Source organism: Chenopodium album, chromosome 14, assembly GCF_948465745.1.
Source record: "Chenopodium album chromosome 14, dcCheAlbu1.1, whole genome shotgun sequence".
Taxonomy (NCBI): domain Eukaryota; kingdom Viridiplantae; phylum Streptophyta; class Magnoliopsida; order Caryophyllales; family Amaranthaceae; genus Chenopodium; species Chenopodium album.
The window spans coordinates 758,597-767,205 of NC_137847.1; the positions used below are offsets into that span (position 1 = coordinate 758,597).

At 33.6% G+C, this 8,609-nt stretch overlaps 1 long non-coding RNA gene across 1 annotated transcript; it reads right to left on the minus strand.

The window, feature by feature from the left end:
• Nucleotides 1-6,080: 6,080 nt before the first annotated feature.
• On the minus strand, nt 6,081-8,233 carry LOC145578457 (uncharacterized). Its single transcript, XR_014098868.1, has 4 exons — nt 8,099-8,233; nt 7,056-7,170; nt 6,872-6,975; nt 6,081-6,367 (listed from the first exon to the last, which is right to left on the minus strand). It is a non-coding gene; the product is annotated as an uncharacterized LOC145578457 (long non-coding RNA).
• Nucleotides 8,234-8,609: the final 376 nt, after the last annotated feature.

Here is an 8,609-nt window from a genome sequence, read left to right on the forward strand (position 1 = left end):
CTTATATTTTATTTAGCTAAGTTTACATACATCATGCCTTTCTTTTACTACGTATATTGCAACATAAGGTAAGTACATCTTCTTTTATTGGACAAATATCGATGTAAAGATAACAAACCTCAAATGACTATATTTTCATAGTGTGGTTACATAAGACTTATGATAAGAGTCTGTGAATATAAATATATATATATATATATATATATATATATATATATATATATATATATAGTATTAAAAGTATAATTGTTGCAATGTTTATAAAACAGAAACAATGTATCATTTAAATTTTTATATATGAATATGATATATCTAGAATTTCTATTACTTGGTTTTGTGGTTTAGGAAACCAACTTGAAAATGGGAGAGCAAAAGCTATTAGAATAAGAAGTACATACTTTACTTAGCCTTGAATTTTAGCAATAGCATTAACTATACACTCTCCTAAATGAAATATGTGAATTAAATATAAACACTTCATCTAATTGAGGTCGCATTAAACATTTTGTAAAAACTTGTTTCTTTAATTCTGTAGAGTTTATATTTAATTCATATTTGCATATATATCCCCTCTCTATATTGCTTTACAATTATGAATAAGCATTTGTCAATATTCTTGTATTTTTACAAATCCATTATTAAATCCTAGCACCCAACCTTTTATTTAGTGTCTCTCTCCTTAAATTATATACCAAGTACTCTCACCCCTAACCTCAATTTTCTTTATATCTTCACCCCTCTTTCACTTGCTAATTATGGTTTTGCATATTTCATATAATCTTAGATTGTCTACTTGCTTGAGTTTTTAGGATTGTCAAAAAAACAACCATTACTTTAATAATGTTTTCTTAAATAAGAGTCAATAGATCCTCTTCAATTTTACTTTAAAAATGGTCTTAAAAGTTTGTTTTTTTTTTTTAATTATTTTTTTATTATATATATATATATATATATATATGGTTTTTTTTTATTATTTACTGTTGTCACTTAGTTTTAATGGTTTTGCTAATATAATAACGCCTGTTCCAACTTACTCCTCTCCCCTTCTCCTTTTTATCACTTATCTTAAAAAATTTTCCATCTTTTCTTCCCTCCTTAATGGTGTGTATCCTCTCTATTATATTTTTCCTTCTTTTATCTTATTTTCCCTTAATATCTTTCCCTTAGCTTCCTTTCTCCCACCTTGTACTTTTTCTTACCTTCCCCTTACTATTAATTTTTATAGTTTGAATATTTTAGTAAGCCCCTTCATCTATTACCCTCTTTAATAAGATTTTCTAAAGTGTTCTATAATTCTTTCCTTATTTCACTATTGACATGGCTTTTAAAATGTTTTCACCCCTCCCTCCCCTTCTCGTTCTCTCTTTTTTATAAATTTGCTAATCTTATTTTCTAACACTTTAAAAGCAGTTCCTTAAAGTACTCCCCAATTATTCTTCCTCTAGCTTTATTCCATACTATCTCACTTTTTTCGCACATTCTCTACCCTTCCCTCCTTGATCATCAAGCTTCCTTTCTTACACCCTTCCCCTTATTCCTATTTTCATCTTCTTTACAGGATTACAACTATAATTATTTTTTTTCTAAAAAAAAAAATAATAAAAATAAAAATTAACCAACCTTATCCAAATTAATTAGCACCCCTATTTCAATCCTTTTCTCGCCACATCGGTCTTTAATTTTATGATTATGTGAATACAACAAATATTTTCTTAATTGATACTTTTTCGTCTTTTAAATGTTTATCTCCATTCTAACAATGTCACTTATAGAAGAAGTATATGTAATTTGACCATGTCACCAATTCCATTATTACACAAAGTTAATAAAGCTACGAAATTCCAACAAGCTAACATTAATTTTTTGATTTGATAGGAGTAAGAATTCTAAAAGCAAATGTTATAGTCCAATCACAACCAATCCTAATCGAAACATGTTTATACCGTTCAATTTCTTGATAAAAAAATGAAGTTATCGATATGTGAAGACATCACAAGATTCAATTGTACCAAAACAAGTAATGACTGAAAAACATCAATCATTAACAAACCATTTTTATCTAGGCTATGTAGGAGTTGAACCCACATCTTATGCACGATAGCATAGTGCTTTACCAATTAAGCTAATAGCCTTCATATACATCAATTGATATGCAATTCTAAATACCCACATGCCTCAAATTACACATATTTCAAATGATGTTAACATTAAAGTTTAACCAGTGAAGTAAATTAATGCATTATCACTTTTAAAGCAAAAAATAAGGAACTAAAGGACTCATAACTTCTAACTTAAGTAATACAAGTATATTTTGATAGTCATATAATCCATCAATAACTACTTAAACTTCTTGTAGGTTGATAGCTAGTGTTGCCTTGGCTAGTCGGTAAGTTTGAAAGGAATAAAAGAAAAAAAAACACATAGTTCAAGAAAAATAAAGAAATAACCAAAGTTCAATGGAGAAGAAGCACCAATACAATTAATTATCGAGATGCTAATTCTAATACAATTAATTATCAAGATGCTAATTCTAATATACAAGTATGTGCTTCAACCACAAAAGGGATAGATATCAGTAAAACAAAAGCATTTTGGTAAAAATGAGTAAACAATTCAGTAAAAAAGCAAAATGGAAGAAAATTTGCTCCTATAAACAATCAAAGATCAAATGCCCTCCTTAGGTACAAAGCAATGTCTACACAATAATAGCCTGGTGAGGCTCAACCATTCACAATTCATAATGACTTGAGGCAAACTATATTTGCAGATTAATGAAGACCTACAAAACCAGAGTTACATATACACTAAACCAGCATACTACGAACAAAGAAAACAACTACAAGAAAAGAAACGGCACAGTCAGCACCTTGTTTTTAAGCAAGAAAAGACTGGATTTTGGATCACTGAGTAATGTATCAATGACTTTAAAATGTTGGAATATATGAATAAGGGGACATCACATACATGTGAGATCAATCTAAAGCATCATATGTATACACAATAAAGACAACTTGTGTACAAAAAAAATATGAAAATTTGTGGGGTCTATTGCTAACATAAACACAACTTGTGTTACAACATATGAAACCTGGGGATAAAGTTTAAAAGAGGAGTTGGAAATTAATCACCTGAATGTAATAGTATGTATAAGACTCTCAGATTGGTGAAAGTGACAGAACACTAATATTTCTTCTACCACGTAGATTTCCCAAAAATGTCATAGATATTTGGAGTGACCTAAAATGTCAAAGAGAAATAAGTTATAGATGCTAGAAATCATAGAAATAAATAGTAACTATCTCATGAAATTGTAAAGCCACAAAAAGAAACCTTAAGAGAATGTAGCATGCATCCTCTTATGCACCTCCAAGTCTTCTCTGAACCACAAACTGTATGAAAGGATCATTATCACACATGAAACTTCCTCGAGTTCAGTATTTTCATCAATTTCCTTGGAAACTGAACCACTTGTTTTGGCCTTTCCTAGTTCCGACCCTATGTCAAAGCCATTTTCAAAATCTGAAGCACAGGGCAATAACATATACTCCGTATTATTTATTTGCCTAGCTAATCCAATAAGCAAGATATATCCTGCAAAGGACTTGAATTGTGAGAACTGTAATTTCATGAGAATGTATAGGAACAACAAGTAAGCGACTGGTAAAAAAAATTACTTTATAATAGAACATAACAAAGTTTTTACCACTTTTATCTTTTATTATCTTCCTCTCTTTCTCCCTTCTTCCTGATTATAGACTTGCCTTTTATAGGGTTCTAATACTGCACACATTTTTTTTAAAAAATAACATTCTAATACTGCATTTTGTATAACTATAAGTTAATTAGATTAAGATGAATCCTAAAAAGAGGGAGGGTGGTTTGTTCTATACATGTGATTTTAGTTCAAGAATGGTCCACTTGTATAACATATATGCTAAGTCTCTATGAGGTATTTTAAATTAGCCAACTAATGCAATCATGCAATGCCTTTTTCAGTGGTGAAATAACTGAATAATCTTAATCATCTACGGAATTTACCATAATGATTGTGCCTACTTTTGAGGTATGATGCTGATAGAATAATTATCTTCAGCGACACTTTTAGATTAAGTCTTTATATTCTAGAAGAACAGAAAAGAAAAGAAATTGCATCATCAATTAATTATTAGCAGAATCTATCACTTCATATTTCATATTTGCAGCAACAGATGAAAGAAACATTTTAAAACATATCAATTTCATATTTTCATCATCAAGAATTTGACTATGCTCCTGCTGAAACTTTGTTTTTTAAGTTAGGTATATGAACATTTAACTTTCTCTTTCTATAAATCCCAACCTAACTTTTGCATGATACTAAATAACTCAGAACAGTATTGTATAAATTCCTTCAATAAACTATCAAGAATTATTGAAATTACTATAAGAAATTTGACACTGTAAGTTAACAAACTACAAAGTATATCAAATCACTTACTCATATTCAAGAAAGAAAGTAGTCCATCCCCTCTCTCCATCCCCACCACCACTACACCACTCCAGTCCCATAACCACCACCAGAACCGCCCCCTCCCCTTCCTGACCACCGCTGACAACCTTCATCCTCCTCCCACCAGGCCAAAACTCCCATATACCCCCCACCAACCAGTCCCTATTCCACCCCCACCCTTCTACAGCCCCGATTCCACCAATTCCCGACCACCATAGCCAACCGTCACCACCAAAAACGCCCACACACCCCACCAACGAGCCATAATCCCCCACCTCACCCAACCACAACTCCTTTCTCCCTCACGGACAGCAGCAACCAGCAACCCGAGTGCCCTGCTGCTGCTCCATCTTCTTGCACCACCACCAACAACCCCACATCACTAAAATTCCAGAACATTGGTTACTGTTTGAAATTGTCCATTTGCTTGGTTTTTGTGCTCTCGAATTTTATGGAGAAATGTTCGAATTGTATGTTATGCTGCTATTGGTACTGAAGCTAAACTCCACCTCTTATCAATCACAAACCATATAAGTTAATAAGAAAAGCATAATACAGGAAAACTTCAATGCAATACTTACATGCAAATTCTAGACAATCCAAACTTAAACAGGAGAACAAGAAAGAGATATACAAAATACAAGAACCATATCCTTTACAGGCAAATCCTACAAGGCACGCCTGTGATATATACAATACCCACAATAGATTTTACAACAAATTCCATCATACATACTAATTACAAGAAAAAGAAACACAATTTCATTCAAATTAATTATTCGTCCAACATAATCACTCCACAATGTGTGAATTCATTCAACGAAAATACGATCAATAAACAAGAAATTTGACAAAAACAAAAAGGGGGAAAACATTCAACAATGTTGAAGTAATCTTACAAAGGGAAAATAAATTTGTCTTAGATGATAATTATTTCAAATTTTAGGGCATAGTATTGACTGTATTGAGTAGCAAAAAGAGTTGTAGAGCTCAAGTAAAAGAATAGCACACTAATTAAAGATAAATTATACTAATTAGAGATAAAATATGAGCAATTAAAATTGAAAAGTTTGCATCATACCCATCAGCCATCACAACTTTCACTTCAACACTACTGACAGAAACAACACTTGTGAAGGTTTTACACATTTTAATATTAATACGTTAGTTCCAACCATCAATCCACTTTTCTATATTCATTGATATTGAATCAATGACACATTAAGGATCTTTTTACAATGTATAACAGTGCCCAAACTAATTAAAAGAGCAAAGCAAGTTCCTCATTTAACCGACTCACCTTAGTGGTATATTTGCACTTTGATGCTCAAGTACAATGATAGCATCATTGCTGATCCAAACCAAGCTTTCATTTTCCACCATACGGTGAGGATCAACATCAGCTAATGATAGCACAAACTGGAAAAAGAAGTTAGTAAACTTAATATCTGAAATGATTGCCAGCAGTTTTCACATTGATACCAACTAAAAATCAGGGACATAGCTTAAGATTTGACAGATATGTTTACATAGCGAACCATTCTGCCTTTTTCATGGGATAATGCTGAACATTATTTTCTTGTCCCAAATGTATAGATCAAATGGAATTTAACCAGCTAAAAAGATCTACATCTTAACATCTACATTTTTATCTTATATTATCAGAACTATTTACACATGGTCATTAATACCAATGTTTTGTACTTACATAAGTATATATGACTCAGGTCCCATAGGTCCTGTATAAATTCCCCTCTTTCTTTATAGTCTTCTTTCTCTTTGTGCGCTGAACTTGCTGCTGTAAGTAGTTTAAAGGGGTTTGTGCTTTAGAATGGAATCACTTGAATCAGCTGACTCATCCATGAAACTCTGAAAATGCTGCAGTACAATAATTATGAGAATCAAGAAGCCGAATGGCAAATGAAATTATTCAAATATCACAAGTCCTTTTAGGAAATACCATATATCATACAGTACAGAAATTAGCACCCTTAAGCGCTTACACCCTACAAGCAAAAGCAGTTTCAAAAAGAGCAGGTAATTAACACCAGAGATTCTATTCTCAAGACATGAAAGTCCATATACATTAAAATGACGTGTTAGGCTTATTGTCTAAGAGGCAATTAAATGGAGCAAACTGTTCTTTGTGCCCTAATTTGAAAAAACATTAATCCAAAAACATTAATTCAAACCTTAGAGCAGAAGAGATAAAATTCTCTTTCTGTTTTCCTAATGTGACTTAAAATCACTCAAAATTGAAGAACAAACAGTAAAGCAAGAACAAGAAAAGGTTAGGTGGAAGAGAATGGTTGAAGCAGAACCAAGGAGATGGGGACAAATTTCATTTATAATTATAACTATAACCTTTAATTTGCTCCATACCTTATTTAATAAGTTCGTCACAACCAAAACCCTCGATATTAAGATTAATCAAACCACCGAAGCTACATCCTCGATTTTCCCATCTCCTTGTCTTCTTGAGCAAACTGACAACTAACAACACGCATTAAAATCCCCTTATCCTAAAATCCCTAAAATCAAACACAATCGAAACACTCATACCCACCTGAGATACACGCACATCATTTCCCCGTATCTTGTCAGCCTCAAACTCTCTTTGCTTCCCTTACAAATCTTTTTGTACTTCCTTTGCAAAGTGTTTGATTTCTACCCCCTACAACCTGTTAGAAATTAGAGGTTAATTAACATAAATAATCCAAATCAAAAATTAACATCAATAACGCTATAAAAAGGTTAAGATAAAAAAATTAAACAAAGTTTATTGGATGAAAGAATTAGGAGAAAAAGTCATATGATGAGATCTCAATTAGTCGCCGGTGACCAGCCCACCACCCCACCCCGAGCCTACCTACTTGCCCACCCCCAAATCCCCGACCCTACTACACCACTCCATGACCCTACTACTTCCCAACTAATTTTTAATCCTTTTCTCTCTCCTTCCCCAAACACCACCACTGCTCCACCCCCTCTCTCTATCCCCACCACCACTACATCACTCCAGTCCCATAACCACCACAAGAACGGCCCCCTCCCCTTCCCGACCACCGCTGACAACCTTCCATCCCCTTCCCACCAGGCCAAAACTCCCACATACCCCCCACCAACTAGTCCCTATTCCACCCCCACCCTTCTACAGCCCCGATTCCACCAATTCCCGACCACCACAGCCAACCGTCACCACCAAAAACGCCCACACACCCCACCAACGAGCCATAATCCCCCACCTCACCCAACCACAACTCCTTTCTCCCTCACGAACAGCATCCACCAGCAACCCTAGTGCCTTGCTGCTGCTCCAACTTCTTGCACCAACAACCCCACATCACCAATTCCTCAATTGCCCACTAAATCACAGCCAACGCCACCGTTTACCTCCAAAAAAAAAACATTGTTCTATAATTGATACTACCAAATACCAATTTCACCCAACTATCAAATACGAAGTACAATCTAGCATCTTTACATCAACTGACCAAATAAAATATAATTAGATAAGCATTAATCTTAATATCAAGAAAAACATCAAATTAATCACGATTAAGAGCTAGATTATGAGTTAAAAAAATAATCAAATTAGCATAGACATACCTCGCAAGTTGCTTCAATGGAGGGATAGCTTAGAAGTTCACCTCCCTTGGTATGAGAAAGCATATGGCAGAAAGAAAGAAAAAGGAGAGATGGAGTGACTGAGTGAGAAAGATGGGTTCAAAGGAGAGAGAAAACAAAAGGTTGAAATGAACGGTGGAGCAGGAAAAGGGGAAAAGGCAACCAAAGCTGAAGACCAAAGTCAATCAACAAGGAAAATAAGAAAAAAAAAAGCAAGGGTATAATCGTCACTACACTGTAGAATTGAAACAGTAACACAACTCAACTTTTGTCAATTACATATTACTCCCTCCTCTGCCTTGCTTCCCAAGTTCCCATCTCCCTCCTCTGGTATTCTCTCCTATTCATCTTTTTCATCTCCATTTTTGCTTATACCTTCTTCTATACTCATCTCTAGATTCTCTCTCTCTATTTCTAATTGTTGCTTATTCTTGATTTCTTCTTCCATAATTGTTACATCACTATTGTTGTCATACTACTCCGTTTGAAAAAT